At 32.8% G+C, this 20,794-nt stretch overlaps 1 pseudogene; it reads right to left on the bottom strand.

Moving 5' to 3' along the window:
- Positions 1-360: 360 nt before the first annotated feature.
- On the bottom strand, positions 361-7,934 carry LOC113718300 (CO(2)-response secreted protease-like; annotated as a pseudogene).
- Between the last annotated feature and the right edge of the window lie 12,860 nt (positions 7,935-20,794).

Here is a 20,794-nt window from a genome sequence, read left to right as displayed (position 1 = left end):
TTAAAGAAGGTTAGTGTAAATGTGAGATCTTAACTCAGGACTTCTCGTTTCCATTCCCTCCCTACATACTATCCAATCCATCCCTCCCCAATTAAGTAATCATTGATAATAAGCAATACATATACTTTATCTACCTTGTGAATAAGCTATGATGATCTGTGAAGCAAGCCACTTACTATGAATAAGTATCTAAAAGTTTTAATTACATGCCTTTAGGTAACCATGGGCATAAGTTGCAATTAAAAATAATGAGACAATAGGATAAAAACAAGAAAAAAAATACTAAATTTAAAGATTGCTTAAATCTAACGTAATTACCAATTTAAATAATAAAATCAATGCTTAAAAAATGTTGCACGTAATAATGAAAAACTAAAAGCATAAATGCTATATCAAGTAATTTTTTCTTTCACCTCCCGTGGGTAGCTCGGCTGGAACCGGTCGTCTGTAGTTATAGCAAGGTCTCAGGTTCAACCCTCACGTGCTACCGTTGTTGAGTATCTTTGGGGCAAAGTTCTGCCCAACCTAGAGGGATTAGCCTCCAGACCTGGAAAAAAAAAAGTAATTTTTTCTTTCAAAAATTATATTTACATTGAAAGAATAAACTTGCTTTCGTTTAATACTCTTCCACTTTTTCCCACCTTCTAATAAAAGTAAATTGACGTCATCATACAATTTGAAATTTGCTCATGGAAACTATTCATAGAATGTCATTCAAACAAACTTTAATAAATGTTAGTAGTATACTATTTTAGAAAGAAGTATTTTCTAATTACTAAGAGGTTACAATACGTAGTTGCACTACTTTTTTTAATTAATAGTTAAAATATGGGTGCATGGGTCTATGTAGGTTTGGATTTTAAATCTGAATTATTCAAAACAAAACTCTACTCTGATCCATAAAGAACTCTTAGAGGGTCTCTGTCTGGTTAGGTGTGATTAGTTTGGAAAAAAAAATTAGATTAAGACTCGTGGAAATAATGATGGGTCTGGTTTGGGTTTGACCCACTATATATGTAACAGTAGTTAAACTAAAATTATTGTACAAGTATATTGTTTATATAAATTATGGAATACTTGTATAAATTTTAATCTTATTAAACTCGTGTGTCAATTTTCATTCCACAAAATATAAATGGAGTCTTTTGGAATTTAACCAAAAAACATTTTATCCTCCATAAAAGATGGACAAGTTGTTCCAAAAGCATTGAGTTAAATGCATATTTGACATTTCAAAGAAATATAGATTCAATTAAACAACGAATCCACATATCAAATGAAAAATGATAAACAAGTTGAAGATACTAAAACATGACGAAATTACAAAAAAATATGTTAAATAGTCAAAATGTTTACAAGGTGTAAGTTTTGATGTATACATATATATACTTAGCCATATATGTAGATAGTTAAGATTATTGAGAAAAAATGAAATTGCAACTTCTGATGAAGTAAAGAAGAAGGATACTAGATAATTTAAATTTAAAAATGTATACTAGATAATTTTTTTCTAACAGGGGAGAGGTGGAGGTGAAATTTAAGAAGTAAGAAAGGGATATGGGTTTTAGAACCCAAGACCTCTCTAATTACTAATATTTCATTTTTAGCCACTAAACAAAGCCTTCTCGGCAAAATTGAAAAGCTACTCTTGAATTAAAATAAATGACTTCACATGCATGGATTTAGAGAGGAAAGTGTTACTCTTACTTGGTCGAATTTAGATAGTTGAGAATTGGAGATCCTGACGACAGCTTCCCAACTTCTTCTGTAAATGGAAATATGCCGGAATCAAGTAGTGAACTTCTTTTTTCCTCATCAATTAATATCAAACCCTCATCAGCTTTTGCATCTTCTACTACCAGCTTCTTGATCATCGATCCTTGATATTGTTGGGTTATCATTCAAACAAATCACTCTATTTTTCCAGCAACTTTTTTGCTATCTAACGACCCTGGAGCACAATTCCTGCATAGCATAAGAAATATTAACTGTACATGAAACAAAAGTACGTGTTGTACGAGAAGTGCAGACATATATAGTTGCAATCCAGAAAAATTTAGGAGAGGAGATACACTTTTAATTACTATTATTCGTACGTATATTAAACAATTACATGAGTTGGAAGAAGAGAAACAAACTTTTGCATGAATTCACACAAGTTTGGCTATGCAGTGATGGATTATCGTACCCATAAACTCATGTCTTTGCTAACAGAAACGGAGAAATGCAGATCTAATTCTAATATTTGGTCTGCCTGTGTATTATGTTAATTAGTTCCTAATGTTTCAATCAAGTCGAATATGGTTTCTAAGTTTAGATAGATTTATGACAATTGATGAAAATTCAACAATTCCTAACTCTCATAGTCGAATTTCCATTAGTTAACAGTTTTAGTCCTAGACAAAAAATGAAAGCAAAAGAGTGCCTGCAGGGATAAGTTCTATTCTAGTTATATAATTCCTAACGCAGCAGCGTACAGACTCATCAAAAAGTCCCCACTCACATTAATTGTACTTGTTTTTCACACAGTTTTCAACCGCTGCTCTTCCAAAAAAGGAAAAAGAAAAAAAGTTCAACAATGGTCTAATTCGAACTTTGGATGTTCCTTGGCAATTTTGGTCTTATTTATGTTTAAGCATTTTAAGAAGTCAACATTCATACAGGTTCAAATCCCCTTCTCTGCTTCTAAAGTTCCACCCATCCTCACCGGAAAATTTTTTTTAAAAAAAAAAAAAAAAAGTCAACATGTCATCCGATGGACAAATAGAAAAGTTGTATTAGAAAACCAAGGATTACTTTGCATCTGATGGAGAGACAAAAGGAGCTGCAACATTTTCTCCAAATGCAAGAGGATAAGCTTTTGATGAGTACTTGAGAGGCGAGAAATTAATTGCAGTCCCCTATTTTACTTTGTTTGGATCAACAAAGATGAAATTCTAGATTTTGTGAAGAAAGCAGACTCAATTGCAAATCTATAAGCATATATATAGTCATATACACAACATGTGTTGCAGCAGCCAAATACATTCACAGGCACAATCAATATAATTTAGTTGTGTCAAATTCCAATGTGATACTTTAGTCTAAACACGATCGATGACAAATAACCAAATCTTATCTGAGTATTTCCAGATACGAAATTAAACAGTATAAAGCAAAAACCCTTAAAATGAGTAAATTGCTAAACTCGGTGGAAGTCCAACCTTTAAGAGAGGTCTCAAGTGTTGATTTTTTTTAAAAGTAAAAGTGAAACTAATTTAGAGAAGTGTTTAAATGCTGGATTGTAATAAATGTCAATGTGATGCATTAAATTGATAAGTTAGAATAATCTAAGTGTACTAATTAACAAGTGTCCTCAACACTGGTTAGAAAAATCCTTCAAATATAATATTTGTAGCATATTGCATCACATATTGGTTAATTGTTAATATTCAAAGTAAACAAGTAAACAAAAAGAAACAAAAGTAAACAAGTAATTAATAACTTCATTTAAGCATTTTGGACTTGTAATTTATATTCAAAAGTTATTGAATAGGCCGCAATGTCCCAGACATTAGATGCTTGATTTATGGGTCTAGTAAATAAACCAAAATTTCAGATTTTCCTGGACATTAATTATAGACTCGGTTTATGAAATAACGAAGAAACCATTCCAGATCGACTGATAGTATGACAAACATAACATTAAACACGAAGTGAATTATACTCCTAATTGATGTGGTATAGTCTTTATTTGAACCTTAATCGAGTAGCTAAGAATGAGATCTCAGGATTTAGAGATCCTACATCCTAATCCCTCTTCCCCCTTCTCGCAATTTAAATTCCATCCCTTCCCTATTAGGAAAAAAGAAAAGACAGCACAAATTTCTTAATTTATATATACCTGATAGGATCTGTTGTTTCCAAGAATCACAATGGACTGCAAATCACGGTCGACTGTAGATGCTGCCACAGTGAACAGCCATGGTGCTGAATTAACAACGGTATAAGGTTCAGGCCCTTCATTTCCAGCTGAGCATATGACCATTACTCCTTTCTCTGCAGCATGGAAAGCTCCAATGGCTATTGGATCACTCAGAAAATCAGACTGAAAAACTGAACTCTGACCGACCGAAATTGATATGATGTCCACCCCATCACTGAGGGAATCTTCGATTGCTTTGATGATGGTGGAACCGCTACAACCATCTGTTGAGCAGGCCTTGTATGCAGCTATTCTAGCAGAGGGTACTCCACCCCTTGCTTTGCCCCTTGCAAGGCCATAATAACTGGCATTAGCAACTGCATGCTGCTCCAGCTACTGCATCTCTTGGTGAGCCTTGACGCTTATTTGGTTTATTGGTAGAAAGATCAAAATCGTCATAGAATCTGGCGCCTATTATTTTCCTAAAACATGTGTGATGACCAGAAGTTAGATTACAAGAATGATATGACCCTATAGTGAATTGCACCTTCAACACTAATTAGATCCCAAATTCAGGGTAAAAAAAGCCAGCTAGAATTGGTTTTATCACTTGCTATAAGCCTCTAACCAATATTCCTTCAAAGTTTTTAATTATTCACATAACCTTTGTAGTTCTATATAAAGTGAAAATTTGATGGAAATAGTCTACAAAACAGCATTAATTAAAATGCTCGTATTACCCTAACTTAAGCGCTAATTTAAGACCTCCCACTTAAAAAAAAAGAAAAAGAAAAAAACACTTACTTAAATGGAAGTTTAACCTCTTTGTTTCAAACTATAGGGGGATTCAACAGGATAATATGTGGATAAATATAAAACTACAAATGGGTTAAGTGAATATTTATTTAAAATGATAGGTGGGTTTAGTGGATATTTTAATGTCATCACACGCACTTTTGGAGCGTGTCTCGATCAATCACCATAACCAGATATGCTTTCCATCTATTTTCTATTTTACATAAAATCATAGCGAGATTATGTGAATATTTTAAAACACCAAAGAGCCATGTGGTATTATACAAAAATAAGGGAGTAATGAGTAATTTACAGTGCTATTTTGTCTTTAGTCTTGTAAATTTGGTTCTAAATTCTCACGCTAGAGCCAGGCACAATAACTTTCACTCCCCCCTTAAGATTTGACTAAAGTCTATACTCATACTTTACGTTTAAATATAAGGCATATTATCTATTTTTAATTGTTTTGGCTATATATATATAGGTATGTATGTATGTATGTATATATTTGAATGAAGAAAATATGAATACAATCCTTTGGTCAAGTTATATAAACTAAAAGGATGATGAAATTACTTTGCCGAATACAGAGTTTAATAATACTTTCTAAGCTTGGCAATTGGGGATGGAAAGAGTGTGGGGAGGGGAGGGAGGGTAAAACAAAACAAAATTTAACAACACTTTGTGTTTACAAAAGTTTACTGATTTTTTGTATTGTTGTTACTCGCATCAAAGTCTAATGATAAGAAGAAACAAAAAGAGTAGAGAAACATTATTAATTCCAACATGGACAAGAAAATTTTCTAAGGATTCTGTTAAAGAAAATATTTTCTTAATTTCTATCATTGTCATTATTTGTATAATCTCATTAAAGTTTAATAGAAAGGAAAAAGAAGATAAAAGTGCGCATTAAACTAAAAATGGATAAGGTGAATTTTTATGAAAAATAAATAAAAAATATTTTTCTTTTTATCAGTTTAATACATGTGTACAAAGAAGATTGTTGATCATGGTATATACTTTTGATGGAAAGTAATAACAAGAAGATGCATTCAATTCCCAACCACACATTCCAGTGTGCTGTTATGTCTTTCCTTCTTTATTTGTTTATTTTATTAGGCAGATAAAGATTATAGCTTTACTCCTTATTGACAGAAAACGTGTCAGTAGAATTTAATTAATTTGATCAACACATAATAACGGGATTTATATTCTTTCCAACATACTGGAACACAATATAACCTTGAATAAAGATTGGCAAAAGCTACACTTCATCCTTTTCCTGAAAAAAGCCATCCAAAATCACTTGAGTGAAAAAGTTTGCCTTAGTTTTCGTCGGGGGAGAGTGCTAACTAGCATAAACTTAACCATATTGGGGCAAAATGAAAATTATGCTACTTAGATTTGGTCATTTTGACCACCTAAAACCATAGTGAAAAGAGTTCAAAATGTAGTGGACAATTTTAAAATTGGGGGATCTAATTGGCAACACTGCTGATAGTTTAGGGGCTATTGCAATTATTTACCCATGGACCAAAAAGGGAAAATAAAATAATGAACCAAAATTTTGAATGCAAAACCAGTCTTACTTTTGGGAAAGAAGATCACTACCTATTACAGTTGGACTTCTTAAAATTAGGTCCTTCCATGCATTCTCCTTTCCACCTTGACGGGTTCTTGCCAACACCCCTGTCGCTGAAACTGGGCAACTCTGGCCATATACCTGAAATTACCCAATCAGACAGAAAGATTCATTTCCAAGATAAAGATTTTACACAAATTATGTCGACAATATACAAATTGATGTAAATTTTGTAGTTTCGTTTTGAGGATATATATGACCTAACTTTTCTCCTTTTACTTCTTAACAAAGTGAACAAAAGTACATCTAGATTGTGTATTTTACAGAGTTACCAATTTCAAACAAAATTTTATCTAACAAACAGTAAAAATAAGTTACATGTCGAAAAATAAAATATTAATGTTGGAGCACTCTGTACCTCAAAAGGTTACCATAAATTGGGGGAAACATGTAAATAGACAAAAAAAAAATAATTTTTCCACAAAAAGAAAGGAGTATACGCACCACATACTACTATTTGTCTGTTCAACTTTTGGAAACTTGCATTTGGATGGGAATATGTCATTTTCTTAGAAGAAAAATAGTGTCTTACACCTCAGTTCAGGGAATATGATCGCAATCATGCAATGTTTTGCAGCCTATCCCTGTAATTTGGACTGTATTTGAGCTACATAAAAACATCAAATAAATTAAAAAATAAACCCAAAGGCCAAAGCCCAAGACTTGTGGTCTACTTTTCCTCTAATTAATAAAGAGTCTAAACTAAACCAACTTTCCTTCTACCTGTTTCGCAGTTTTGTAAACACCTCATAATTGTCTTAGTGTACAATTTTTCAAGGGGCCATCGTCATGCAAATCCTGTACTTCATTTCCTTTAATTTTGAAAATTAAAAGCTTCATAGTAACGAGTTAGAGGTTAATTTCGATCAAGGTTTTTCTTTTCTTCCTTTTTTTCAAGTTTTTACCATTTTAAAAGCTTCATTTTCTCTTTCTGATTTCAGACGAGCTAAATAGAAAGCCAAAAGATGTCATCATGCATGAAGATGCATGATTTTAGAATGAAGAAATAGATATATATATACCTGTGTCTATGATTCCAACAATAATTTCACTTGATATCTGATCAAGATGATAGTTCGATCTGATTTTGGACTGTTGTTCCAAGAAATCCCAAGAACGTGTCGTATGGAGTTTTAGAACGGGATCAGGAAATACGCTTACCACCTTTGAGTGAGCTGTTTTTCAATTAGTCATTAGATAACAACCATGCAAGTATAATACCATGGTAGATTATAACCAAATTTCACAAGAAGAAAGTATAAATAAAATAATAAATAAGTAAATGAAAAATATCTTATTAATAAAATTGAGGCTGGCATGTCCTCCTCATCTACAGGATTTGCTAGAAAAAAAAGAAGGTTAGTTTTGCAAAATATTGCCTAAAATAGAAAAAGGATTAACTGCCAAAATAATATCACAAACATTGACAAAACTGAGAAAAACTGTAATTAACTCCTGGTTTATTAAATTCCCTTCCTCCTAATTGACTAAATATCCTTCATCACGTCATGATAAACTGCACTAAGTATCTTCCTGGCCTTTAATACTAGTATAACATTTACCGGGCAACTCCATAAACAGAATGGGATTCATTATCACGAGCACTGTAAGGCATATTTATGCACGCACTCTCAAGAACAAAATTTGGTTATAAATATGATAGTGGGAAACTTATGGGTGTGAATAAAAATATCGGTTTAGAAAATTATTACCCGAAATAACCACTCACCCTTTGTCAGAATACTAGTAGTTACTACTTACGAGTGACAAGTGGTGAATGATGGTGAAAGTTTTAACTCTTTGATCGGTTAAAGATAATTCAGTTAGTGGTTTACCAAACTAATCTTTTGTGGTTAATTATTATACTCAGTCGGGTAATTTGATCTCATACTTTATCTAAAATTTCCAACAAATAGTTCAAATTTTCGACTTTCCTGAGGGGCTTGAAAAAAGGGTTACCAAGAAAAGAAAAGCCGGTGGACAAGTTGTAAAGCTCAAAATCGTGTAATTTCTTGTCTTCTAATATTTCAACAATATCGTTATTTATACGCCTCTTTTCCGGGGATGGGGTAGGGAAGGAGAGAGGGCAAAAAATACCCAACAATATAGAAGCTTCATCCTCGGTAAGCATTGCTGAAAATCCACTAAAAGAGTGTTGATACGAGTGTTGTATAGAAAGTCTGTCTCTCTCTCTTCTCTGAAGAAAAGTATGTATGTAAAATTATGTACAGTTGATAACAACTTTCGAGTGAGATAAAAGCATAGTTGGGTTTAATTTTCGCCATTGTATGAGATCAAGAATAGTCAGCAACAAGAAGGATGAATATTGGAAGATTACCTTGGAATAATGGAGGACAACAATTGCAGATGAGACAACTTTGCTGCATCCGAATCCAATTTATTGTAATTTGAAGAACTCCCCATATAGACCACGTACGGCTGCCAAAAGAATAAGTTTTATTTAATGAGTCTGAAAAGCTGAGGTTTGAGGCCCTTAGGTCCAACAAAAATGTGCATTGAATTTGAACAATTAGGATTTATTTTACAATTGCAACGAGTTAGTAAGCTTCCAAACAAAACTGGTATTCATGATTAAATCAAAGCCATGCAAATGGAATTTGTGTTGTGGAACTTAGCCATCAAATGTCAAGAATACGTTAATGCACAGTGACCTGGGGTCTCGGATTTGATGCTGCAGAGGAGGTGAAGATGACAAGAGCTGTAGACAAAATATGGACGAATTGCAAGAGAGAAGCCATAGTGCCTTTTGTGCAACAGTCGTGCAAATTGACTACTGAGCAGTATAGGCAAAGTCTCAAATGAATGAGAATACGAACAACTCAGTCACCTTTATATGGGTAATTAGTTAATGATTGAAATGGGTAATTAGCCGGCAAGTCCTTTTGCAAATTCAGCTTGTAAGTTCAAAGGGCACATTTTCGAAACTTGGTATAAGGGATCATGGCGGAGATGGGACCCTAAACTTAAGGGAATCGAACTCCGATATCACAAGAGTTGTAGTAATAGCAGAATTTGAAATCAATAAACATGTCTAATTTAAAAATTCATTTTTTTTCTATTAAATATGTTTTAAAATCTAAATAGTGGTTAAAATTTAATTTTTAATAGGTCTAACACTCTTAAAATTCAAAGGTGATTTAATATCTATGTTAAGCACGATTTAGATTTTAAAATCTATGACCTTTGGTAGGTCTAACACTCTTTGAAAAGGGCAATGATTATTAACTTCCAATTATTTAGAGGGACAATGTAAGATAGGGGAAAAAAACTCTAAAAATTTTAGAGGGGACAAATAAGAAACAATTTTGAAATCTTCTAAACTTTGTAAACTTAAAACATAATTTTCTCAAAATTAATTGCGGCCCCTCAGCTACATGTGGTTCCGCCACTGCAAGGGATTGATTTCGTACCCTTGTATTTAAAATTTACACAATCCATACATTTACGCACAATCGATATTAAGTAGACTCACGCAAGGTGTGAATTTTAGTACAACAAAATGTGTAATTTTATTAGTTTCTCTTTTAATTTAAAATTTGTTGCTATTGAAATTGTGCTATAAAAGTCATAGAATTCAGTTAGCAAGCAACGAAATGTTGAATAGCTGATTTTTTTTAACCCTCATACCCCTCTCTCCACCCTTCTTATTTTCAATTGTCAGATCCAACATTTAAATCCTGAACCTGATAGTAAGAAGAACTCTAAAAACTCTCTCATGGCCACTAAAGTTAGATAAAATACAAAGCACCTAATTAAAAATGTTAACATCAGCTCATCTTATAAAAAATACAGAACAGCTAATTAAAAATGTTGAAACACGTTTTCAGTGTCTTAAAGCATATGTCTTGGCAACTTTTATTTGCCTTTGCCTTTGCCTTTGCTTCATGTACAAGGAAACCTTTATTGCAATTCTAATGTTGTCGGTGCTCACTATTTTGATAAAAGTTTAGTTTACAATAATTAGTTAAGCCTTCCAATCATTTGCCAAAGAGCACAAAGTATAAAGAGGGTTGTAAAATATTCTATCTATTAGCATCAATTCAACAAAAATCTTGCTTTAGTTTTTTTAAAACAAAGATAATCTTCTCCCTGCTGACTAAATGTAGATCCGCTTACGCCTACTGGTGTGGATTACAACTCAAAAGTTTTATGCATATATCCAAATTAAACAGGCAGAACTTACTTTCGCAGTACTGATTATGTACCAGAAAAGTAGTCCATGGAAAATAACAATAATCTCCGTGAGCTGCCCATTGCTTTCGAACATTTGGGACACCTTCTCTTGCTTTTCATGATTCTAATTAAACATAGCTTTTTATACATTTTTAGAATAGAAAGACCGTTCGTGTAGAAACTTGAGGGGAGGAAGCATATTGTAGTATAAACAAATACTTGTCAATGTTGTTATAATTTAAGGTATGCACATAAAATTAGAAAGAAACATATTAATAGTTAGATTAATTTCACGAATTACAAGAGAGGTACTTGTAATCATGACAACAGAAAGTAGTATGTACGTAGTTTATACTTCTCTTTTTCTGGCCAAAGTAGTAAATCATCTGGAAATTTAATTGGATAGTCTTAAGAGCTAGTTTTAAAGGTTCAAGATATACCTATATATGTACGTACGGTTTTTACTATTTGTGAGAACACTGTAATTTTACGAGGAATTCTACTTTAGTTTTAAGCCAATTCCTTTTTCCTTTCCTTTATGATGTGTTCACAAGGGATTAAGTGTTAGTATTGCAAGAGCAACTGTCAATGGCCCACATTGGCCAAATGATCTTGATTCCATATAGATTGTCGATTTAAAATTAAATGAACGGTTCAAATTGAATCGAAATTATTTGGCCAATCTGCATCGTTAACCTCATGCGCGGCTTGCTACTGCAACCGCGTAGAGCCTGTATTTGTTCGCGAGTTCTTGAAGGCAGAAGCCATAGAATACTTTTAATTATTGCCTTGACCTCCAAATGTTAAGCCTGCAGGTAACTTATTTTGTTTTTCATTTATGTTATTTTATTTTACTTCTTTTAATTTTGTAAGGGGGCCTAGGGTAACTTATTCATTTGTCTTGGTGAACCACTGATATGTGTTGTAGCGTTGTAAGCTTTACCCATGGCTTTGATCCACCTCGGCAAGTACATGGAAGCTCTCGTTAGAGATTGTAGTAAATATCCTTAAATTATGGATAGCGATTGCAATGCAATTTGTACTCGAGTAATATATAAAAATAAGTCACCGAACTCAAACAGGACCAGCCAGGTAATTTGTCCAACCAGTAACTCGTCCTTGGATCCTTGAACTCACTAGCTGAAAAGTGAAAATCACAGGCGAACAAATCAATGAAATGGTAAAAATAGATAGCGCAGGTGGTTGGACCTTTTTTTAAAATTTTTTTGTTTTTCTAGCAGGAATGGATGGGGTTTAAGAAACATGTAGGAGAAGGTGGATTAGAACTCAAAATCTTTGTTTCGTGAAATTCTCAACCTCAAACACTAGACTAAGGACCTCTTGGTTCAATTAATATTTCTTTACTTTTTTTTTTTTTTAAGTTGTACAAAATTGACAGTCTATTACCAAACCAATTGGAAAACAAATCCAAGGTCCCTTTCCTATTAGAAATTGGAAGAAGCTATGCACATGCATACTGATGTCAAATGTTAAATGTTACTACCCAAAAAAAAAAAAAAACAAGTGTTAATTGATGACTGTCGATACTGAAAGGTCCAACAGTCACGGAAACCTGCACATAAGACCAAAAAAGGAGGGAATGGGAAGGAGCCCAAGGCCACCTGATGCTTAAGTTAGAAAGAGTTCTAAGGAAAGGGAAGGAGGCTGAGGCCGGCCACTCATATGCTCAATTTTATAGAGCGTAAACAAGTTATTGCAAAGACAGAACCAGAAAATTCACTTTGAGTGAGCGAATTTTAATATATTTAAACTTAAATGTATAACACAAAATATTTTTGTATTTTGCGGGGACAAAAGTCTAAACTTATAAGGGTAGATTCCACTTTGCACTCTTAACTTTATTCAAATTCTGATTTTGATCTTTAAACTTCAAATAGGACATTTTAGTTCTTAAAATATAAAGTTTGTTCTATTTAAGTGAATTATGACCCACTTTAGCCCATAAAACATAACTTATGGTCTACTTTAATTAGTCTTATACTTTGAGGACTAAAGTTTGACATATTTTGTTTAAGTGGGACAAATATTATAAATTTAGGGACAAAAATGTCTAATTTGAAGTTTAGGAATCAAAGTGAGAAATTGGCTATAATTGAATGGTACAAAATGAAATTAACTCAACTTATAAAGAACATTTTTATTTACCTTCCAAATGCTTTTGTTGTTCTGCGGCATCTGAGGAGTCTATTGAGCATTTATTTTCCAATGGCCACATAGCGACGGTCATATGGAATTATTTTGGAGGTCTATGTGGATTGAATTTTTCAGGATCTTACTTACGAGCTCGCATAGTAGGTTGGTGGTTGCGATCACATGACTATGAGCTACGACGGTTTATTGACCGCATTCTTCCAAGTGTAGTTTGCTGGCAGATTTGGAAGGCGAGGAATAAAGCAATGTTTGAGGGTATCCAGATGCGATCGTCGGCCATTTGCCAAGCCATCTTCGCAGAAATCCATACTATGGTGGGAATACAGTTCAAAAAAGTTATTCGACTGCAATCATTCAGTCAGTTGTATGATTGGACGATTCCTTCTGGTGGCAGGGTTGCATATAAAGTTATCCGCTGGGAGACAAAGGAGACAGGAAGGTATATACTTAATACGGATGGCTGTGCTAAAGGTAATCCAGGAGTGGGTGGAGGTGGTGGGGTTCTTCGGGATTCAACTGGCTTACCACTGATTGCCTTCTCGGCCTACTTGGGAGAAACTACAAGTCTCCGCGCAGAGGCTCGAGCTCTTCTAATTGGCCTTCAAACGTGTATACAAAAGGGCTTCGAAGACATATGTGTACAATCAGATTCATTGGTTTTGATTGGGATCATTCAGCGTCGTACTCAGTATCCGTGGCAAATTCGAAGAGAAGTTAACCAGATTTGGAAGCTAGTAGAAGATCCTGCTAGATTCTCACATTGCTATCGGGAAGCTAATACAGTTGCTGATGCTTTGTCTAATGTGGGAATATCTCATCCACAGCAACAAATCAAGGTTTACGATACCTTTAGTATGTTCCCAAGACTGGCTCGTGGAGCAATCTGTTTGGACAGATTAGGAATGCCTTCACTTCGAAAAATCACAAATATGTAAGAGGAATATTTTGTATTCAATCCCATGAATAAATAATAATAAAAAAAAAAAAAAATAAAGAACATTTTTAGAAATTTTCACTTTTCTAAGAGAGGAAAACATAATTTTTGTAAAACTTGGGGGCGATGGTCCGTCCTCCCCTCCAGTTCTGTCCATGGTTTCTTGTCCAGGTACCCAAATGCAATATTTATTGGTTATAGAGGTGGTTTAAAGTAAATATTTGTTATAGTTTTTCACTCTACAACGTTAGCGTTCGCTCAATAATCATCTAGCATTTGAACGAGTTTCTACCACCAGCAATAAAATTTTATTGTCTACTACTTAAAAAAAATTGTCATTGATGTTCTTTGTTCCGTTGATTACTAGTGTAATGGGCCTTTGACCCTCCAAGAACCAAAAAAAAAAAAAAAAAGCATTTCCATTTTCATTATTTCATAATATTTCACTTCCTATTTTGCCGTCAATTGCTAGCTGATTTTTTTTTTTTTTGGTGAGCTCTTTAGCAAATGATAGATACATTGCGTGCTTCATGGTTATTTGTATCACAGCCTCCAAACTAAAGTTTGCTCGGATTTACTTTATACCAACAAAAAGCAAAGGAACATTAAATCTTGTTTAGCACTAAAGTAATGTACCATTCATCTTTACAGGGTAACAAAAAAAAAAGTAAGAAGTTTTGCAGTACTTTAGTCCTTTTTTTTGGGGGGTTCTTAATTCCTTAGTGGCCGGAGGAGGAACACTCTTCGCCCAGTGTTCTGGTCGTTAAAGGTTATAGAATTAAGGACATCTTTTTTTTTTTCTTTCAATGAATGGGCTTCTTTTGTAGAGCTCTAGCGAGATAAGTTTATTCACACGGTAGAGGATATGGGACAGGGATGGTCATCAGAAGGACTGTCCTTGAACAGTTCCTCACAAGCTCTAATAAGAAGCCCTCATGCATCCACATTGATAGAGATAAAATGCTCCCATTTTGCTTAGTGAGCATGAAAAAAAAAAATTTTAAAATTTGCCTTAGCCTAATAGGTTCCGCTACCGTCAAAACGCTATTCCAAAAAAATCCCGCCCAAATTGATTGGGCATGACTGTCCATTAAAACTCAAGGCCTAAAACTCTCCTTCCAAAAACCAATCTCTTACTTTTCATCCAAAAATTGTCAATATAACTCCATAACTCCAGAACCAGGGCAAAATAACATTAAAAAACAAGAAAGTTGCAGACGAGGAGTGCCAAAGAAGAGCCATGGAAATATACTATCACCCATCAATCATTACACTGAGGAGAAGGAAGAACTGCTTGTTGAAGGAAAAGGTGTTGGAGATCTGATAGTAGAAGGTGGTGGAATCTGAAACAGAGAAATACCCAATTGCATCCACATAAACCTTCAGGTAACAATGTTGTAAACCAATGACTTAATTTCCATTTTTTGGTAAATGGTATCCATCTATTTTACTTGTAGTCTCTGTGGAAACCCTTTGAATAGTAGAAGTTAAATTAGTTGATGGACTACACAAGAGAGGAGGGTAAAGAAAAATTTTACACACCAAATGTTTGCAAAATAGAAAAAAGAATTTTTAAACCCATTAGTAGAAAGAGCTATTACTAGGGGATATGCAGGTATATTTGTGTACAATAACAACAACATATCAACAATATAGTCAAGGTTTCAGGTAGATAAAAGAAATGAAAATTTTCAAGTTATATTTTTCATTTGTGTCGGTTAGTAGGGACGTTTAATGGTGTAGATAGAATTACTGGGTGTTTATGGGTGATTACAATGAAATAAAATAGGAAGTACATTAAGCATAATAGTAAGCAAAGTGAATGATTAGGATAAATTATAAGATGTTCCAGTGAGTGTGCCTTTACATCAATGTTGGATAGCAAAATTTGTAATTAACTAGTGACAGTAGAGAAACACTTTCATGCAGTTGTAAATTAATAACCACTTGCACTAAAATGTTAAATCTACTTAAATAAGTCACAATGGAGGAAAAAAGAAGGAATAGAGGCCAACAAAAATAGGGAAGTGCACACATTATTGACCATTAATGAGTGGTATCTCATGTTTCAAGATTAGTACTTATTCATATAACAACTGTCTAGTAATTGAAGTGAATTACTTCAAACTTAATTGGTATGAGTATTTGAAATAATTTATATATATTAGGTTGAATGTATATACTATTTAGTATGCCTTATGTAGTGCAAAAATATAATTATAAGATGTCTTAGTAGTGTGCTTGTACATCATATTAGATAACTATTATTTTTTATGAATAAACAGTGACTGTGGAGAAATACTTTCATATAGTTGTAAATTAGTAATCAATTAACATAATGCCTCTGTTAAAGAAAGGTGTAAAGGTTTGACAATAAAGGAAAAAAATAAAAGAAAATGCATCCATCAAATATTAATGGTGGTCCCTATTTGTACAATAGCAGAATAGCAATTGAAGTGGATTGCTTCAAAGTCGATTGGTATTAATATAATTTCTAATTTTTATGTGTTAGGTTGAATGTATATATTATTCAATATGCCTTACTTACTAGTAGAAAATGGTTACAAGATGTCTTAGTTAATATGCCTATACATCATGTTGGATAAGTATTATTATTGGTGAACAATTAGTGACAATCGACAAATACTCTTATATGACTGTAATTCAGCAATGAGGTAATAGAAATTATAGAATGATGTTAAAGCAAGATCTAAGGGATTTATAATGAAAGGAAAAGAAATAAAAGGAAGAGAAGCGAGGTGAAGTGCACACGCTATTAATTTGACAATTTATTATCGCATGTTTGTAACTTGGTAACTATTTGTACATTCCTAGTCTATGGGATTAAACTTGATTGGGTAAGTATAGGTTGTAATATGTATGTATTACGCTAAATGTACTCAATGTTCAGTATGCCTTACTCAGATTTGAATCTAGTATATCATATTTAGTTGTGATTTTACAACGTCATATGAATGCCAGGAAAAAAAGGAAGCGGGGCAAGGACGATTGATCTCTATCAATCGTCCCTGAACAATGTAATATTTTTTGAATATTTTGTAACTCTATATAAACTTCTAGTACATCCTTACAACAGAAGTGTGATATTTTATTACTATTCATATGGGTCCCATATGTAATAATTATGTCTCTGTTGTTAAGTTTTACAAGTAGTTCACATAGAGTTATACTTTGTTTAAAAAATGTTACTTCATTCAGAATGGTTGTGTTGAACAAAGTAAATAGCCTTTACAATTTGCATGAACAGTGGCAAGATGGCACGGAAAAGGATAAAGAAGAATCCAAGTGAAAAGGAAGAAATATAAATAGGGGAAACTACTGAGCTTGCAGAACCAATCCCTTCATTTATAATTAGAAAGGAAAAGAAAAAACCAACTTGAGAAGAAGAAATGGAGCAAGCAAAACTCAACTAACAGCATTGTATAACTCTTTTACCTTCATTTTATAGATTTTTGTTATCACAACATTTGTAAATTTTCAATTTCGATTTATAGAAGATGTTATGTAGTGATAGGTAAAAATCCTTGTAGATATCATTGTAATCATCATAAATTTTTGTTCAATTTGTAGATTTGTTTGAAACATTATATATATCTATTATAATTGTTGTACATATTGTTATAACTAGAGTATACATTTGATTTTTTTTGTTCAATTTTCAGAAATATTTGTAAATAATAAAATTATCTAATAAAGAGGCACTTTATTATGTTTATAAACTTAACAAGCTCCTACATTCTTCATTCTTTTTGAGGAATCCATTCTTCATTTTAAATCACGCATCATCTCTTTTTATGTATATGTTATTTTTATATGCATCATACCTAATAAACCCAAGGATATTTGTTCAAAAAGCAATTAAATGATAGAAATATGCCAAAATTGACATCCAAACCATGTTTCTAAGGTTTTTAGTTTGGGTTTTGATAAAAATGGAAATGAGTGACACTATGGTTGGGTGTTACAAATTTGCTAATGAGCAATTACTACTTTTTGATATTGTAATATATTGACAACTAAAATTTTACCTAAAGCCATTACTTCCATAATTGTGATAGATGACTAGTTAAATTTTTGTTCAATCAGCATGTATGTAACTTATAAATAACCAAATGTAACTAGTTTCCACCAATTTGTGAAACAAAAATCTTTATTTTCTTAAATATAACATAAAATGGACTAAATAGTTTGTAAGATGTTAGTAATGAAAAGTCAATAAATACCAACATGGGATACAATATCGGAATGTTACTAATTAGCAATAGAAAGTAAATATTTTTTTTACCGATTGATAGAATAGAAGTTATTATTTTGGATATATTGTAAAACAGATCAAGCTAACAATAAAAAAAATTAACAACAAATAGTACTTAAATACTAACTAGATTTACAATATTGATAAACATAATCTAAAATTAGCAATTTAACTTTTTTTCCTCTAGTAGATTTTAAAATAGATTGAATATGTGGTAATGCATTAAGAACTAAGTACATTCTAATGAGTGCTACAATTCTGGCACAATGAAACTATCTAATTATCCAATCTAATTTCCTTACTCCACCAGCATTGATTGATATCCATTGATTGGTCAAAGGAAGCCGTCTTTGCTCTTGACATGCTGCAAAATAAGGTGAAGAAGATATAATGTGTTAACAATTACACACAGGGCATAGTTAATCAAACCCCAATTTGTACTTCTATATGAACTCTATGTAACCAGTGAACAACTATATAATAAATTCATTCTTACATTATGTGTATGCACGTGACAGTGTGTAATGGCTAACAACCGCAATTACAAATTCAAACAATAGACTAACTTTTGTAAATTTATGACCATGTAAACATACATAACATATAGCACTACTCCATACCCACGAACAATGTGTACGCTCCACAAAAAAATGCTAATATCAACTATATCAAAGTTCTAGAATACATTCCAACTCACTTAACTACTTTTTGCTATGCTATATCTAATCTCCCTTTTACAAATATACGCAGTCAAGTAACTAACACCTAACATGATGTGCATTTTTGTAAACTTATTTTACCTTATAGATCATCCTGTGTAAGGTGCTCACAAACAAACTAGTACTACTCATATAAATAAAATTACACATCTATTATAGAGAGATGCATAAGTTAATTAAAGGGCCAATAACCATTTCAAAGTTATGCGCAACATTGTACTACCTTTTATAGATATACATAGTCAAGTAACTAACATCTAAGATATTGTACATTTTTGTAAACTGATTGTACCTCATAGATCACTGTGAGGACCCGAATTTCTATTATTATTTATTTTATTTTATTTTTACTGACTTATCTAATTATTTATTTATTCATTTGCTATAATTAATTTGTTTCATTTATTTTAATTGTATCTGTATGGCACATTGTCTCATTTTATATTTTTAACACATTTGCCCTTAAACTTAATTTTTCTATCGCCCAATTAGTGAAAATTAGAGAAAACACGTTTTTCGAGGCAATATTCGGGCGGAGAGTCCAGTGGTCTTGGAGAATTAAGGATGATCAATTCTAGATTAAGAAAAGTTAATTAAGGGATTAAATGTGAGTGAGTTGAATTAAACTCTATTAGGAGCACTAATGGACCACTATTCAATTGTTGACTTTTGCACCCTCAAAAGTAGCTTTATGTCACTTCTTCCTCTCATCAAATCACATCACCAAAATCACACAAAACTTTTCTCTTCTTCCTTCCCTCTTGGCCGAACACTCACTCCCTCCATTTGGCCAAAAATTTCATCTTCATCTTCTTTATTTTGCTCACTAAAACTTGCTCCAACTTTGCCCATACTCTTGGATCATCCTCAAGGTTAGTAAGAGACTTGGAGGAGGAGAGATTCTGATTGGTTTAGAATTTGATTTCTTGAAGTTTTGCTTACTACCATTGGAGGAAGGTAACCCTTCAAAACTTCCATTTTTCTTTCTTCTTTTAGTTAGTTTTAGTTAAGTTTAGCTAGATAAACTTGGGTTTGTTGATGGGTTCCATGATCCTTGACATTAGGTAGATGCCTTGAGGAAGATTGTTAGGTAGTGGCCTTGAGGATTTCTTGTTTGTTTGGTTGTTGTTGTTGTAGTGATTTCTAGCATGGTTTTGGTGTGAGATTTCGAGAGAAAAATTTAAAGAGAAAGAAGAAGCAAGGCTGTCCCATTTTTGCTGGTTTATTTCCCTTGTTTTAATTTCAAAATTTGTGGTTATATTGATGAAAAAATACTTGCTACATGTTGGGTTATGTGTGTGTAAATTATCTTCCAAAAATCACTTCATTTGAATGAGTTAAAGTTAAGCTAAAGGGAGGAAATCAAACCTGAAAATTTCTGATCAGTGCAGCCGACCAGTGTGCACTAAATAGCACAATGTTTTGTACAGGAGTCAAATCAAGTGCTATTTGTGGTATATGAAACTAGACTCCGAGAGATTTCTAACGGTATAAAATGCACCTGCTAGTTCATTTTTTATGAGTCGCAGTGAACTAGCAAAGTTGGTTGTTTTTCCTTACTGTTTTAATCGAGAGTCAAGCATAGCTGCAGTTTGTAACTCATTTTCATTCCTCTTAAGAAATGAATTTGAAGAAAGTTTCTTCTAGTGATTTTTAGCATTTTAAATCTAGTTTTCAAAGCCGTAAATGATGCTAACTTTTGGAATTGTGTAGCCTTAGTTATGACCTGATTTAGAAACTGTGGCGGATGTTCCAAAGCTGGAATTTCGTGAATCAGGTTTCAAAAACCAGCTTTAGAAAAATTGTTGTATTTTGGTGTGAAAAAATCCAAATTGAGTTTCTTTTGTTGTATTTGAAACTAGACTTGGAGTTATTCCAGTGGTATAAATTTCAGGGGCTAGTTCGATCCCTATGAATTTTTCTAAATTTTCAAATTTCACTGAAATTCAAGACTGTTTTGCCCTGTTCTTACTGAAGCAGTGATTTGGAGCTAAGATTTAACTAATTTTTTATTTGAATCTGGAAAAAGTGCCTTCTAGAGAGTTTTAGTTCCTTGAGTCTATTTTCCAACAGTATAAGATTTGCCAATTTTTAACTTATACAACTCAAGTTATGATTTTTCAAAAAATATTGCCAAAACTGAATTTTCCTTAAAAAG

This window comes from Coffea arabica, chromosome 11e, assembly GCF_036785885.1.
Source record: "Coffea arabica cultivar ET-39 chromosome 11e, Coffea Arabica ET-39 HiFi, whole genome shotgun sequence".
Classification (NCBI taxonomy): Eukaryota; Viridiplantae; Streptophyta; class Magnoliopsida; order Gentianales; family Rubiaceae; genus Coffea; species Coffea arabica.
This window is presented reverse-complemented; position numbering and strand designations above follow the sequence as displayed.